Source organism: Coffea arabica, chromosome 2c (genome assembly GCF_036785885.1).
Source record: "Coffea arabica cultivar ET-39 chromosome 2c, Coffea Arabica ET-39 HiFi, whole genome shotgun sequence".
Classification (NCBI taxonomy): domain Eukaryota; kingdom Viridiplantae; phylum Streptophyta; class Magnoliopsida; order Gentianales; family Rubiaceae; genus Coffea; species Coffea arabica.
Genome location: NC_092312.1, coordinates 66,175,438 through 66,193,121, shown reverse-complemented (window position 1 = coordinate 66,193,121; position 17,684 = coordinate 66,175,438).

Here is a 17,684-nt window from a genome sequence, read left to right as displayed (position 1 = left end):
TAAATATGCGTATGCAAATTAAACAAGGGTGTGGCTCTGATACCACTTCTACCCAGGTAACATGAAAATAACATAAATGTATGAAACTGTAATTAGTATAAAGAGTTGGACTTACAATCAATTTTGAGAGTTGCAATAAGTTCTACGGAAGCTTTTCACAATTTCTTGAATCTTGACTTTAAGTAAGACTTTTGAAACAAGAGTGGTTGGGATATGTTGAAAAGTGAGTTGAAGTTGAGAATGGTGTTTGAGAGTGTTTACAATGGTTTTCTTACTTCTGAATTGCTAATTCACCGATACCTTCTGTCTAACATTTTGATTCTATTTATAGAGGCACGGGAAGTTACATTTGAACTTCATTTCATCTTCATTTGAATTTCATCTTCTTTTTCTTGTTGAATGGCCGACATCTTTTTCTAAAAGTCGTTGGGGTCTTGTCCGCCTATTAGGTCTTGTCCTCCAAACGGATCAAAAGTTGAATCTGATGAGCCTGCTGACTCCTCTATTTTGTCGCTTTTGTCATCCTTATCTTGCTTTTGTAGATAGTCCAAATATTCTTTAAGCATCTCGGGATTCTGCATCATCTTTTTCATCAGGAAGTCATTTGAAAATGCCTCGGATGCCATACTTGTCACTTTTTCTTTATCTTTTTTCTTTGGAGTGGTCGGATTAGGTAGAATAGTAGTTGGATTGGGTGGCATTGTCGTTGGAGTGGGCGACAAAGTTGTTGAAGTAGTGGTTGAATCTTTTGTCCATTTGAGCTTTTCTCCCGTTGTTAGAAATCTTATCACATTTGCTTGATCTCCGAATTTCTGATTGAATCCTGTCCACCATTTAATTTTGAATTCTCTGACAAGGGACATTGGAAGTGGCTTTTCTAATTCTTGATGAATTTTGAAATAACCACTACGAGCAGCTTGACTATAACCGGTTCTTTAAGGGTATTTTACTTTCAAATATTTAATTTAATACAAATATTTACGCTCAAATACATATTTGTATTTACTTTCAAATATTTATTTTTTTTAAATACAAAACCTACCAATCCCCCTTCCGTAAAAATATTAATATAACACTTTTTTAAGTTTAGTTACAAACATTTATGTATTTAACATAAATTAATTGATTCATAATAAAATGCACATAAAGAACAAATACTTTACTCGTGTAATAGATGAAAACCATAAAAAAATAATACTTTATGGGCCATTTATTTTTTTTTAAAAATATTTAATTTATATTAAATAAATAACCTATCGATTTCCTTTTTGCAAGAATATTACTATAACAATTTTTGAATTTTACTTACAAATATTGATATATTTATCATAAATTAAATATTTGAAAATAAAATACTCGTAAAGAACTGGTACTTTAAATGAGTACTGCGTGTTTGTCCATAAATTAAACTCCTTAAAATTTATTAATTGTTAATTATAGTACTTTGTCATTCATTGGATATGTAGCACAAACGGCAAATCTGGTATAAAATTTTAATTTCACTCCCTAAAATAATATTTTAATCGTTTGGACTAAATTTGCAAAGGATTAGTAACCTCAGTGGAGGTCAGTGTAATTTTTCAAATCACAAGGGAGATCAGTGCAAATATCAGAAACCTTAGAGGAGGTTTCTGCAATTATTCCTATAAAAAAATGAGTAGCAAAATACGCTTTATTTTGTTTACTTTTCTAGACCCAAGAGAACTAGAACTTAGTCTCTGCTTTTAAACTAAGCATTTGTCAAGCTGCAAAGTGTAGGGACTTAAGCATAATAAAGGCTCAATCTGAGCATTAGCCTGCTAATTCAATAGGTTAGTAAAAACAATGCTGTTTTGGGCTTACTTAAGCATTAGCAACCGATGTCGTTTCATGTAATGAAATCCATCAGTTAGGTAATTCGGTTGTTAACCATCTAACACAAAGTTGTTAGGATTGGTTATATAAGCGGGGCCCACATGAATGAGGAATAACAAAAATATACGTTCATTGTTTCCATTCCTTCTCCTCTGAATCTTCTCCTTCTCCTCTCTCTATTTTCAATTCCCTGCTTCTCCCCCAATTCTCCTGAACTCTACCAGTTCATCCAAGTTCAATCAACAAAATTCCAAAAACAACCTTGAGTTCGTGACAAAGTGGCATCAGAGCAGTAGATCCTTGGAATTTACAACACAATCATGGTAGAAAGCACAAGATTCCGCACCATCGAAGAGCAAGTCAGGAAATAAGAAATCAAGCTACAAGAATTGATAGAATCCCTACACACTTCCAAATTTGAACACCAGCAAATCAAGAAAGATTTGAAGATGGAGCTTGAAGAAAACAACAGGCGGATGGAAGGCCTGTTATTAGGAATGGAGCAGAACTTCACTCAGATGCTTGAGCAGAAATTCAATGATCTGCTACTAAAGCTGAATTCTGGCAAGGAACAAGCAACCGAGGGGAGTGGCAGAATGATCGACCAGCCGCCAATTCTACCAACTCCACCAGCTCATCAGAGGTTAACCATAGACTGCGAGGCTCAGAGATCCTTCAGGAAGGATTGGAGTAAGTTTCAAATTCCAAATCCTCCTAAGATTGATTTACAGATGTTTGCTGGAGAAAATCCTAGGGAATAGTTACGTAAATGCAATAAATATTTTTTGAACTATCAAGTTCCAAAAGAACATAAAGTGGATGTAATTGAAATGTATTTGGAAGGCAGGGCTGATAAATGGTTCCAGGGAGTAAAAATTGAGAAACCTAAGCTAAATTGGGAAGAATTTGGGAATCTGCTATGTTGCAGGTTTAATGATAGGACTTGTCGAGATATAGTGGAAGAATTTAATAAGCTACAGCAGATAGGCAATGTTGAATAATATCAGGAGAAATTTGAGGAGTTAAAGGCCTTGATGATGATAAGAAATCGAAATCTGGATGAGACCTATTTCATTTCTAGTTTCATAAGTGGACTGAAGGAAGAGATCAAACCTATGATCAAGATGTTGAAACCTGCTACCCTGGCTGAAGCATTTGAACTGTCTCAGTGGCAAGAGTATTCATTGAAACTGCAGAATAAGAGTTTTAAAGAGAATGTCAAACCACTAGGAGAAAACAGGGTTGGATTGTCAAGAAACACTAATACAGCATTGGGGGTTAACTCATATAGGATTCCACTCCACAGCAACCCCAAACATCCTAAATTGGTCAATTGGCAAGAAGGCACTAAGGATCCTAGGAGACTTTCTGCACAGGAAATGCAGTATAGGAGGAACAATGGACTGTGTTTCAAATGTGGAGAGAAATATGGAATTGGCCATCAGTGCAAGGTTGGCCATACGAACTGTATGATGTTAGAAGAAGAAGAGGAAACTGCATTTGAAGATGCTCTGGGAGAGCAGGATGAACATATTGGAAATCCTGGTCAAACCATGGAAATGTCCCTGCATGCATTATTTGAGGCCTTAAAGAGGAAGACAATCACACTCACAGGAGTCTTAGATGGAGAAAAGGTGCTCATCTTAGTAGATACTGGAAGTTCTGACAGCTATATCAGCAGTGAACTGGTTATTGGAATGGATGTCAAGTACCAGTGGGTGGATCAGCCTTTCTCCGTTATTATGGGAAATGGGACTTCTATCACCAGCAATGCTATCTGTCCTGGGGTACAATGGAGCATTAACCAACACAAATTCAAATTCAACCTCAAAGTGATGGAACTAGGAGGGTGGGATATAATACTAGGCGTGGACTGGATGACACACTTCAGTCCCATCACATTTGATTTTCAGCAGCTCAAGATATCATTGCATCATGAAGGAGGGGAGATTCACCTACACGGGCAAGCAGACAATTGTGACATGGACCTGATCAGGGGCAAGGACTTGAGGATATTCATTGAATACAAAAAGTAGATGTGCATGGCCATGACTTCTCAACAGCAGGAGGGAAGCAAACTGGAGTCCACCCCACAGGAAGTGCAGGAACTACTGCAGGAGTATGAAGACATATTCCAGTCTCCCAGTTCATTACCCCCTAGCAGGAGTGTAGACCATGAGATACCCCTTAAACCAGACGCTCAACTATTCAAACTCAAATCCTCACTGCCACAAAGAGGAAATAGAGAGGCAGGTGACTGAAATGCTGCAGAAAGGCATTGTAAAACACAGTAACAGCCCCTTTGCCTCTCATGTGTTACTGGTAAAAAAAAAGAAGGAACTTGGAGGTTCTGTGTGGACTATAGGAAGATGAATGAACTCACTATCAAGGACAGATTTCCAATACCTAATGTAGATGAACTACTGGATGAATTGGCAGGAGCTGTGTTCAAAGCTAAGCTAGATTTGACTGCAGGTTACCATCAGATCAAAGTCAAACCTCAAGACACCTACAAGACAGCTTTCTAGACGCATTGTGGGCATTTTGAGTTCCTGGTTATGCCATTTGGCCTCACAAATGCCCCTGCAACCTTCCAATCATTGATGAATCAAATATTCCAGCCTTATCTGAGAAAGTTTCTCCTAGTATTCTTTGATGACATACTAAGATATAGCCACACACTAAAGGATCACCTCCAGTACTTGAGAATTGTTCTGAATATACTGAAGGATAACCAACTATATATGAAGAAATCCAAATGTGAATTTGCGCAGAAAAGAATCGATTATAATAGAACCTTTTAGTATTTCTAAATTAATAGACAAATATCCTAATATAAATATAATGAAAAAGAAAACTACTAAAGATCTTCAAACAGAAATTAATAATCTCAAAATACAGGTAAAACAATTACAACAAGAAATAATAGAATTAAAATTAAAAGATTTAGAAATAGAATCAAAAATAGCATTAATAAATAATCAGCCCTCAACCTCTAAAATACAAGAAATATTAATATCAGAAAAACCGGTAGAAGAATCTCAATATTTAAATACTATAGAAAAAATAACATTTCAAAAATGGTTTGCTTTAGTAACTATTACAGTAGAAGATTTCAAAGAAACCTATGTAGCTCTAATAGATAGTGGAGCTGATGCATGTTGCATTAAAGAGGGAATAATTCCTACTAAATATTGTGAAAGAACAAAAGAAACATTAATGGCAGCAAATGGAGAAAATTTACAAGTAAAATATAAATTTACAAAAGGATCAATATGCAATAATAAATATTGTATTAAACATAATTTTATAGTCGTAAAAAATATAAATCATGATGTAATACTAGGAACCCCTTTTTTAATTCAAATATATCCATTTTTAGTAAGCCATGAAGGAATTTCAATAAATATAATGGGAAAAATTATTACTTTTAAATTTTTAACTCCAATGAAACAAAGAGAATTGCAAACCTTACAAGCCTCTTCTATTTATAAAACAATAAATACTATTACAAAAGTAAAACAACATATAAGTTATATTAAGGAAGAAAAATCTTATTTAAAAATTGAAGAACAATTGAAAGAAATTAAATTACAAAAAAGAATATCAGAACTAGAAGAATTATTACAAAAAGAAATTTGTGCAGATATTCCTAATGCTTTTTGGGATAGAAAACAACATATGATAGAATTACCTTATGAAAAAGATTTTAATGAAAGAAATATTCCAACAAAAGTTAGACCAATACAAATGAATTCTGATTTATTGGAATTTTGTAAAAAGGAAATAAAAATATTAATAGATAAAGGATTAATAACTTCTTCAAAATCACCTTGGAGCTGTGCTGCATTTTATGTAATGAATCAAGCTGAAAAAGAAAGAGGAGTTCCAAGATTAGTAATAAACTATAAACCTTTAAACAAAGTTCTACAATGGATTAGATATCCTATTCCTAATAAAAAAGATTTGCTTAATAACCTATTTAACGCAAAAATCTTCTCAAAGTTTGATTTAAAATCAGGATATTGGCAAATAATAATAGATCCAAAAGATAGATATAAAACAGCATTTACAACACCTTTTGGACATTATGAATGGAAAGTTATGCTATTTGGATTAAAAAATGCACCATCAGAATTTCAAAATATAATGAAAGATATTTTTAATCCTTATAGTTCATTCAGTATAGTCTATATAAATGATGTATTAATATTTTCAGAATCAATAGAACAACATTTTAAACATTTAAGTATATTTTTAAAAATAGTTAAGAAAAATGGATTAGTTGTTTCTGCTCCAAAAATGAAATTATTTCAAACAAAAATAAGATTTTTAGGACATATTATATATATCAAGGAACAATAAAACCAATTAAAACAGCTTTAGAATTTGCTACTAAATTTCCAAATGAGATAAAAGATAAAAATCAACTACAAAGATTTCTAGGATGTTTAAATTATATATCAGACTTCTTTCCTAAATTAAGACAAGAATGTTCTATATTATTTAATAGATTAAAGAAAAATTCAAAACCTTGGACAGAGGAACATACTCAAAAACTAAAATATTTAAAAGAAAAAATTGAATCTTTACCATGTCTATGTTTACCTCATCCTAAAGCATTCATGATAGTTGAAACAGACGCATCAGAATTAGGATATGGAAGAATATTAAAACAAAGAATAGAAAAGTCAAAAGAAAAATTAGTTAGATTTCATTCCGGAACATGGTCTGATTCTCAAAAAAATTATTCAACCATTAAAAAAGAAATTTTATCCATAGTTTTGTGCATATCAAAATTTCAAGATGATTTATATAATAAAAAATTTTTAATTAGAATAGATTGTAAATCTGCCAAAGAAATTTTACAAAAAGATGTTCAAAATATAGTTTCAAAACAAATATTTGCTAGATGGCAGGCTATTTTATCTGTATTTGATTTTGAAATAGAATTTATCAAAGGAGAAAATAATTCTTTATCAGATTTTCTTACTAGAGAATTTCTACAAGGACATGGATCGTGAAATGTTGGCTCAAAGAGAAGAACGAGAATATACCAATTATTTGAGAGCTCAAAGGGATTCTCCCAAACTCCAAAACAAAGAAAAAGATATCCAATCCAGAGGATATCAATATTTTGCCCAAACCAGCTATGGCAGACAAAGTATTCCAGCTCATCAAATTCCTAAATATGACACCATATACATTCGAAAAAGCCCTTACGCTACTATCACTCCTCAAGAAAGAGCCTTTCTTATTCAAAGAGAGATTCAGAGAAATACCATTCGAATCAAAGTTATGAAAAGAATTGAGAGAAGTGAGGAATTTTTTCAATATCACAGAAAATAAAATAAGCAATTATCTGACCAACTTAAAGATATTGTTTATTAATATTGCAGGATTATGGATTCAAAAGCAGGAAATTTCAGGCCAAAGACTCCTCAAGATTATGAGATGAGTCTTACTCCTGTTACTCAAAACAGATTCCAACTCTTATCAGATTTTCCAGCATTGACTTATAGTAAAGCTGCTTGTACTCCAACTTCTTCGCAAATAAGACCTCTTCAACAGATTCCAAAGACCCCAGAAAAATCCAATGAAAATACTTATTTTACCAAGCCATTTACTCAACATATCACTTTAACTAAATTCCAAGAAGTACCTTTGTATTCTACACTCAATCAAATTACCCAAAGAATCTTTCCTCAAAAGTGTTTTTGGCAACCAGATGATCCCTCAAAAAATTTGGATTATTATGAATTAATTCTTACAGATACTCAATCTATAGAAATATTCCCAATTCCAGACAGAAAAAATCCAAATATAATTAGCCACTCAAAATGCATAATAAAGGAAGTTTGTTCTCCAAATGAATGGACTTCTCTTTATTCTAAAAAATCCTTTTCAGTAAGGTTCATTCCAGATGAATTCACATATCGAGATTACAAAATGGCATGGTATCGTGCCTTCCTTTTTAGACCATTCAATCATTCATGGTTCTTCACGTTCAAAGAAAATTGCAGCATAGAATTTCCAATTTGGTTCAATCACTGGTGGAAATGGTTTGGACCACAACCAGAGATACTACCTCCAAATGTGCTTATGGGATTTCAAACGTATCTAAAAAGAGCAAAGGGGGAAGAATATACAAGATCAATTTTATTCCATATGGAGTTCAAAGTCCCGTGGATATTTTGTTGGAGTTTCAAAATTCATCAAGAGCTTGAAAAACTACTTCCAATATCATTAGTTATAGAATTCAAAGTTAAATGGTGGACAGGATTCAACCAAGAATTCGAAAATCAAGTAAATGTTATCAGATTCCTAACTACCGGAGATAAACTCAAATGGACCAAACCAACATCTACTCCAACAACTTTTGTATCCACTACAACAAGGTCTTCACCAACTCCAACCACTACGGCACCAACTCCAACCACTACTCCAATAAAGAAAGAAAAAGATACCGAGATGGTATCCGAGACAACTTCAAATGACTTTTTGATGAAAAAGATGATGCAAGATCCAAAACTACTCAAAGAATATCTGGATTATTTACAAAAGTCGGATAAGAAAGAAGAAACCGACAAAATTGACGAGTCGGCAGAATCATCCGAATCAACTTTTGATCCATTCGGAGGATCACGCGGACAAGATCCAAACGACTTTTGAAAAAGAGGTCGATCACTTTTGAAAAAGATGTCGGTCACAAATAAAAAGAAGATGAAACTCAAATAAAGAAGAAATGAAATTCAAATGACAAAGTCCCGAGCCTCTATAAATTGAAGGAAGGTTGCAGAATGAAGGCACCGGTGAATATATCAGAGAAAAATTTCAGTTTACATCTAAAAGTACAAACCTCTTACCTACTCTCACTTACTTCAAACCTACTCTCACCTACTTCAAACAACTCATGTACTCTAGCTATTGTCAAGCTTATTCAATAAAAGAATCAAGGATTTACTTTGCTCAAAGCTTCCGTTGTCTACTCAATTTCATTGTAAGTTCAAATATTCATCCTTATTACAAGTTTATATTGCCGGGTAGAAGTGGTATCAGAGCCACACTCAGACAAATTATACGTATTTAGACTTTGAATTTATTATCTTGGTTGAATTATCTCTCTACTTTAAATTTGCTAATTCATGCATTTATGTTTACATATTAAATTAAACTTTTACTAAAATCGTTGGTAAGACTTGATGCCTTGTAAGATCGTTGGTAAGTCCAGGATAGGATGTTCCAGGCATAGTGCTCGGTTGTTCCAGGTTATGTAAAAATTTAATTAAATATAAAACATGGCTGCATTTCTTAGACAATTTAAATTAGGATCTAATTCAAAGCAAGCTAATATAGTACAAAGTCATGAATATCATATGCCTATAAATAATTCAGATTGAACAATTCTAGAAGAAAAAATAGAACATATCTATAGAATTGGCCCATTAGATTTCAAAACAGCATTATCAATTAAAACTCATGAAGAAACAATATCTATTCAAGAAGAATATCAATCAATTCCATTATTAAATCATAGTACAATTCAAAAATATTTAAGTAAAGGATATCGATATATTCATATAGGTTTAATACAAATTGCTGTAAAACCTCTATTCCATCTAGGAGTAGATGCTCATATATATCTAGCATTAAGAGATACTAGACTCAAACGTTATAAAACTTCTTTACTTTCTATGATTCAAACTAATGTTTGTAATGCACCCATATATTTTAACTGTGCACCAAATTTTTCAATAGACTTAACTGACCCACACATTCTGAATTCAGTTATACTAGATATTCATCTACAAGGAAATGAATTTGAAAAACATACAAAGAATTTTGCAATAATATATAGAATATATTATAGACCTTTATCTTCACATTTAAATCCAAAATTTATAATGACTCCAACTCTTAAAGAAGAAACAACTTTATTACAAGTAGATGCAGATAGACCTACAACTTATACTCCAAAAAGATTAAAATGGAATGAAATAACAATACCAAGTGAATTTGAAATTAAAAATCCACAAATAGCAAGAAATATAGAACAAACTACTGCAGAAGATATTATAGAAAAATCTGATGGAAATACTTTAATAAGATTTGCTTCATTAAAAGAAAGACCTGGTTCAAGTTATTCATGGTTACCAGCTAGACATTCTAATTATGAATCTACTGAAATAAACTTTCCTATAGAAAATACTTCAACTTTTAAATATAAAACTCCAATTCCAGAAGTAATAAATCAAAATCAATCAGAATATTCTCCAACACATTCACAAATGAAAGGAGAAATAAATGTTATAATTAAACCTTATATAATAAATCATAAATATTTACAAGAAGATTTTGAAGATGAAGAAAATACAGAAAAAAGAATTTGGTTTTTTCAATTAGAATCCGAATATAAGAATAAATTAATTATAGAATGGAAGGATGAATTAGATAAACAAAAATTTGATTTTCCTTTCTTTACATGGTTAACATATTATATGTCAAAATTAGGAATAAATGATATATATAATACTCCTCAAATAAATGTTCAAACTAATCTATATAAAAAATGGAAATTAAAAGATGAACAAATAATAACATCCATACATCCTCCATTACAAGAAATAAAAATTAATATAGGACAAGGAGAAATAATAGCCTCACCTTTTAAAAAGGGAAGAGAAGCGGAATCAAGTACAAATAATTCAATAAATCTAGAAGATCTTAAGAAAATTTATCAACAAAATAATTATACAAATCAAATCCTTCATACAATATCTCAACATATGGAAGTATTAAATACTAAGATAGATACAATAAAGAAACCAGAATTAAAATTCCCAAATGATATTTCAGCACCCCATTTTAAACCTAGAAGCCTGACAAGAGAAAAAGAGCAAGAATTAGTACAAAATATTAATAGTCAAAAAATAAATACTACAGATAATTTATTAAATAAAATATCTCAAGCCCTACAAAACTTAACCACAGAATCTAAACCTTCAACTCCAAAAATAAATACATTAGATAAAATAATAGAAGAAAACTCAACTGAAGAAATAGAAGATTTATCTGAAAAATCAACAGAATCAGAAACAGAAGAAGAAGATATAATTTTACCAATAGAAAATCAATTTGAAGAAGCAGAAGGAAATCAAATAAATAGAATAAAAAGAAATAATTATAATAAAAGAAATAATTGGAAGATGGTAAGTTCAAAAAATTATTATCCTAGACCAAGTCCTCCGGATATTCAATATGAAGAAAGATCAAAATTTAGAACTACTAAATATGATGGAGATTCAATTTATGAATGGAATATAGATGATAAAACAGAATATGAAGTATTAAATAATTTACAAGAAATGGGAATGGCTAGACTAGCTTACAAAATTAAAAACATTCAAGAAAGAAATATTGCAACATTATTAGTTTCAGGATTTACAGGACAATTAAAAAATTGGTGGGATAATGCTTTAACATTACAAGATAAATTATCAATATTAGAACATACACAAGAAATTGAAGATGATCAAGGAAATATTCAAATACAGTCAGATGCTGCAGAATTTTTAATTGTAACTATAGTAATGTATTTTATAGGAAACCCAAAAGAAGAATTAAACTCTAATAAAACATTTCTAACAAACTTAAGATGTCCAACATTATCAGATTTTAAATGGTATAAAGATATGTTTTTAACTAATGTATTAAGAAGACCAGATTGTAATGCTTCATTTTGGAAAGAAAGATTCATAACAGGATTACCAAGTTTATTTTCACAAAGAATAATGGATAGTTTACAAAAGGAAATGGGAACAGATGTAATTTCATTTGAAAGTATTACTTTTGGACAATTATTCGCTTTTGTAAAAAAGGAAGGGTTAATGTTATGTTCAGAGTTAAGACTGCAAATAAAATATGGTTCAAAAACAAAAGAAGTAGGATCATTTTGTGATGCTTTTGGAATTAAGAGAAAAAAATCCCCATCAGCATATAAAAAGAAAGTTAAAAAATATAATAAGAAAATAAGATATAAAAAACCCAAGGAAAATGAACCAACTAAAAAGAAAAGATTCATAAAAAGAAAAATTGTTTGTTACAAATGTGGAAAAATAGGATATAAAGCAAATAAATGTAAATTAAAAGAAAAAATTACAGAAATCTGTGTTAACGAAGAAGAAATTAAGAATAAATTAATAAATCTATTAATAAATGAAAAAAATCAAAGTTCTGAAGATGATTATTATAATGATATAACTAGTTCAGAAAGTGAAGAAAATTGTAATTGTACTCCAAAATATATAAATGTTATAACTAAAAAAGAAGATAAAGAATTTTTATTAGATATAATAGATAAAATTGAAGATCCAATAGCTAAAAAAGAATATTTAGAATAATTAAAAAACTTAATTATTCAAGAAGATAAAATACCTAAGATAATAGAACCTTTTAGTATTTCTAAATTAATAGACAAATATCCTAATATAAATATAATGAAAAAGGAAACTACTAAAGATCTTCAAACAGAAATTAATAATCTCAAAATACAGGTAAAACAATTACAACAAGAAATAATAGAATGAAACTTAAAAGATTTAGAAATAGAATCAAAAATAGCATTAATAAATAATCAGCCCTCAACCTCTAAAACACAAGAAATATTAATATCAGAAAAACCGGTAGAAGAATCTCAATATTTAAATACTATAGAAAAAATAACATTTCAAAAATGGTTTGCTTTAGTAACTATTACAGTAGAAGATTTCAAAGAAACCTATGTAACTCTAATAGATAGTGGAGCTGATGCAAGTTGCATTAAAGAAGGAATAATTCCTACTAAATATTGTGAAAGAACAAAAGAAACATTAATTGCAGCAAATGGAGAAAATTTACAAGTAAAATATAAATTTACAAAAGGATCAATATGCAATAATGAATATTGTATTAAACATAATTTTATAGTTGTAAAAAATATAAATCATGATGTAATACTAGGAACCCCTTTTTTAATTCAAATATATCCATTTTTAGTAAGCCATGAAGGAATTTCAATAAATATAATGGGAAAAATTATTACTTTTAAATTTTTAACTCCAATGAAACAAAGAGAATTGCAAACCTTACAAGCCTCTTCTATTTATAAAACAATAAATACTATTACAAAAGTAAAACAACATATAAGTTATATTAAGGAAGAAAAATCTTATTTAAAAATTGAAGAACAATTGAAAGAAATTAAATTACAAAAAAGAATATCAGAACTAGAAAAATTATTACAAAAAGAAATTTGTGCAGATATTCCTAATGCTTTTTGGGATAGAAAACAACATATGATAGAATTACCTTATGAAAAAGATTTTAATGAAAGAAATATTCCAACAAAAGTTAGACCAATACAAATGAATTCTGATTTATTGGAATTTTGTAAAAAGGAAATAAAAATATTAATAGATAAAGGATTAATAACTTCTTCAAAATCACCTTGGAGCTGTGCTGCATTTTATGTAATGAATCAAGTTGAAAAAGAAAGAGGAGTTCCAAGATTAGTAATAAACTATAAACCTTTAAACAAAATTCTACAATGGATTAGATATCCTATTCCTAATAAAAAAGATTTGCTTAATAGACTATTTAATGCAAAAATCTTCTCAAAGTTTGATTTAAAATCAGGATATTGGCAAAGAATAATAGATCCAAAAGATAGATATAAAATAGCATTTACAACACCTTTTGGACATTATGAATGGAAAGTTATGCCATTTGGATTAAAAAAATGCACCATCAGAATTTCAAAATATAATAAATGATATTTTTAATCCTTATAGTTCATTCAGTATAGTCTATATAGATGATGTATTAATATTTTCAGAATCAATAGAACAACATTTTAAACATTTAAGTATATTTTTAAAAATAGTTAAGAAAAATGGATTAGTTGTTTCTGCTCCAAAAATGAAATTATTTCAAACAAAAATAAGATTTTTAGGACATAATATATATCAAGGAACAATAAAACCAATTAATAGAGCTTTAGATTTTGCTACTAAATTTCCAAATGAAATAAAAGATAAAAATCAACTACAAAGATTTCTAGGATGTTTAAATTATATATCAGACTTCTTTCCTAAATTAAGACAAGAATGTTCTATATTATTTAATAGATTAAAGAAAAATCCAAAACCTTGGACAGAGGAACATGCTCAAAAAATAAAATATTTAAAAGAAAAAATTGAATCTTTACCATGTCTATGTTTACCTCATCCTAAAGCATTCATGATAGTTGAAACAGACGAATCAGAATTAGGATATGGAGGAATATTAAAATAAATAATAGAAAAGTCAAAAGAAGAATTAGTTAGATTTCATTCCGGAACATGGTCTGATTCTCAAAAAAATTATTCAACCATTAAAAAAGAAATTTTATCCATAGTTTTGTGCATATCAAAATTTCAAGATGATTTATATAATAAAAAAATTTTAATTAGAATAGATTGTAAATCTGCCAAAGAAATTTTACAAAAAGATGTTCAAAATATAGTTTCAAAACAAATATTTGCTAGATGGCAGGCTATTTTATCTGTATTTGATTTTGAAATAGAATTTATCAAAGGAGAAAATAATTCTTTATCAGATTTTCTTACTAGAGAATTTCTACAAGGACATGGATCGTGAAATGTTGGCTCAAAGAGAAGAACGAGAATATACCAATTATTTGAGAGCTCAAAGGGATTCTCCCAAACTCCAAAACAAAGAAAAAGATATCCAATCCAGAGGATATCAATATTTTGCCCAAACCAGCTATGGCAGACAAAGTATTCCAACTCATCAAATTCCTAAATATGACACCATATACATTCGAGGAATGGAAACAATGAACGTATATTTTTGTTATTCCTCATTCATGTGGGCCCCGCTTATATAACCAATCCTAACAACTTTGTGTTAGATGGTTAACAACCGAATTACCTAACTGATGGATTTCATTACATGAAACGACATCGGTTGCTAATGCTTAAGTAAGCCCAAAACAGCATTGTTTTTACTAACCTATTGAATTAGCAGGCTAATGCTCAGATTGAGCCTTTATTATGCTTAAGTCCCTACACTTTGCAGCTTGACAAATGCTTAGTTTAAAAGCAGAGACTAAGTTCTAGTTCTCTTGGGTCTAGAAAAGTAAACAAAATAAAGCGTATTTTGCTACTCATTTTTTTATAGGAATAATTGCAGAAACCTCCTCTAAGGTTTCTGATATTTGCACTGATCTCCCTTGTGATTTGAAAAATTACACTGACCTCCACTGAGGTTACTAATCCTTTGCAAATTTAGTCCAAACGATTAAAATATTATTTTAGGGAGTGAAATTAAAATTTTATACCAGATTTGCCGTTTGTGCTACATATCCAATGAATGACAAAGTACTATAATTAACAATTAATAAATTTTAAGGAGTTTAATTTATGGACAAACACGCAGTACTCATTTAAAGTACCAGTTCTTTACGAGTATTTTATTTTCAAATATTTAATTTATGATAAATATATCAATATTTGTAAGTAAAATTCAAAAATTGTTATAGTAATATTCTTGCAAAAAGGAAATCGATAGGTTATTTATTTAATATAAATTAAATATTTTTAAAAAAAAATAAATGGCCCATAAAGTATTATTTTTTTATGGTTTTCATCTATTACACGAGTAAAGTATTTGTTCTTTATGTGCATTTTATTATGAATCAATTAATTTATGTTAAATACATAAATGTTTGTAACTAAACTTAAAAAAGTGTTATATTAATATTTTTACGGAAGGGGGATTGGTAGGTTTTGTATTTAAAAAAAATAAATATTTGAAAGTAAATACAAATATGTATTTGAGCGTAAATATTTGTATTAAATTAAATATTTGAAAGTAAAATACCCTTAAAGAACCGGTTATAGTCAAGCTGCTCGTAGTGGTTATTTCAAAATTCATCAAGAATTAGAAAAGCCACTTCCAATGTCCCTTGTCAGAGAATTCAAAATTAAATGGTGGACAGGATTCAATCAGAAATTCGGAGATCAAGCAAATGTGATAAGATTTCTAACAACGGGAGAAAAGCTCAAATGGACAAAAGATTCAACCACTACTTCAACAACTTTGTCGCCCACTCCAACGACAATGCCACCCAATCCAACTACTATTCTACCTAATCCGACCACTCCAAAGAAAAAAGATAAAGAAAAAGTGACAAGTATGGCATCCGAGGCATTTTCAAATGACTTCCTGATGAAAAAGATGATGCAGAATCCCGAGATGCTTAAAGAATATTTGGACTATCTACAAAAGCAAGATAAGGATGACAAAAGCGACAAAATAGAGGAGTCAGCAGGCTCATCAGATTCAACTTTTGATCCGTTTGGAGGACAAGACCTAATAGGCGGACAAGACCCCAACGACTTTTAGAAAAAGATGTCGGCCATTCAACAAGAAAAAGAAGATGAAATTCAAATGAAGATGAAATGAAGTTCAAATGTAACTTCCCGTGCCTCTATAAATAGAATCAAAATGTTAGACAGAAGGTATCGGTGAATTAGCAATTCAGAAGTAAGAAAACCATTGTAAACACTCTCAAACACCATTCTCAACTTCAACTCACTTTTCAACATATCCCAACCACTCTTGTTTCAAAAGTCTTACTTAAAGTCAAGATTCAAGAAATTGTGAAAAGCTTCCGTAGAACTTATTGCAACTCTCAAAATTGATTGTAAGTCCAACTCTTTATACTAATTACAGTTTCATACATTTATGTTATTTTCATGTTACCTGGGTAGAAGTGGTATCAGAGCCACACCCTTGTTTAATTTGCATACGCATATTTAAACTTTGATTTACATTTACTTTATTTGAATTACGCTTCTATTTTGACTTGGCTATTTCATGCATTTATGTTTGCATATTTTATTAAACTTTTACTGAAAACGTTGGTAAGACTTGATGCTTTGTCAGACCGTTGGTAAGTCCAGGATAGGATGTTCCAGGCATAGGCTCGGTTGTTCCCGTCTAAGTAAAAATTTAATTAAATATTAAACATGGCTGCATTTCTTAGACAATTAAAAATAGGATCTAATTCAAGGAAAGATAATGTAGTACAAAGTCATGAATATCATATGCCTATAAACAATTTAGATTGGACAATCCCAGAGGAAAAAATTGAACACATTTATAGAATTGGCCCTTTAGATTTTAAAACTGCTTTATCAGTTAAAACTCATGAAGAAACAATATCTATTCAAGAAGAATATCAAACCATACAATTATTAAATCATAATACAATTCAAAAATATTTAAGTAAAGAATATCGATACATTCATATAGGTTTAATACAAATTGCTGTAAAACCTTTATTCCATCTAGGAGTAGATGCTCCTATATATCTAGCCTTAAGAGATACTAGACTCAAAAGATACAAAACTTCTTTACTATCTATAATTCAAACAAATGTTTGTAATGGACCAATATATTTTAACTGTGCTCCAAATTTTTCAATAGATCTAACAGACCCTCATATTCTAAATTCTTTAATATTAGACATTCATCTACAAGGAAATGAATTCGAAAAACATACAAAGAATTTTGCAATAATATATAGAATATATTACAGACCTTTATCATCTCATTTAAATCCAAAATTTATAATGACTCCAACTCTGAAAGATGAAACAACTTTATTACAAGTAGATGCAGATAAACCTACAACATACACACCAAAAAGATTAAAATGGAACGAAATAACTATACCAAGTGAATTTGAAATTAAAAATCCACAAATAGCTAGAAATATAGAACAA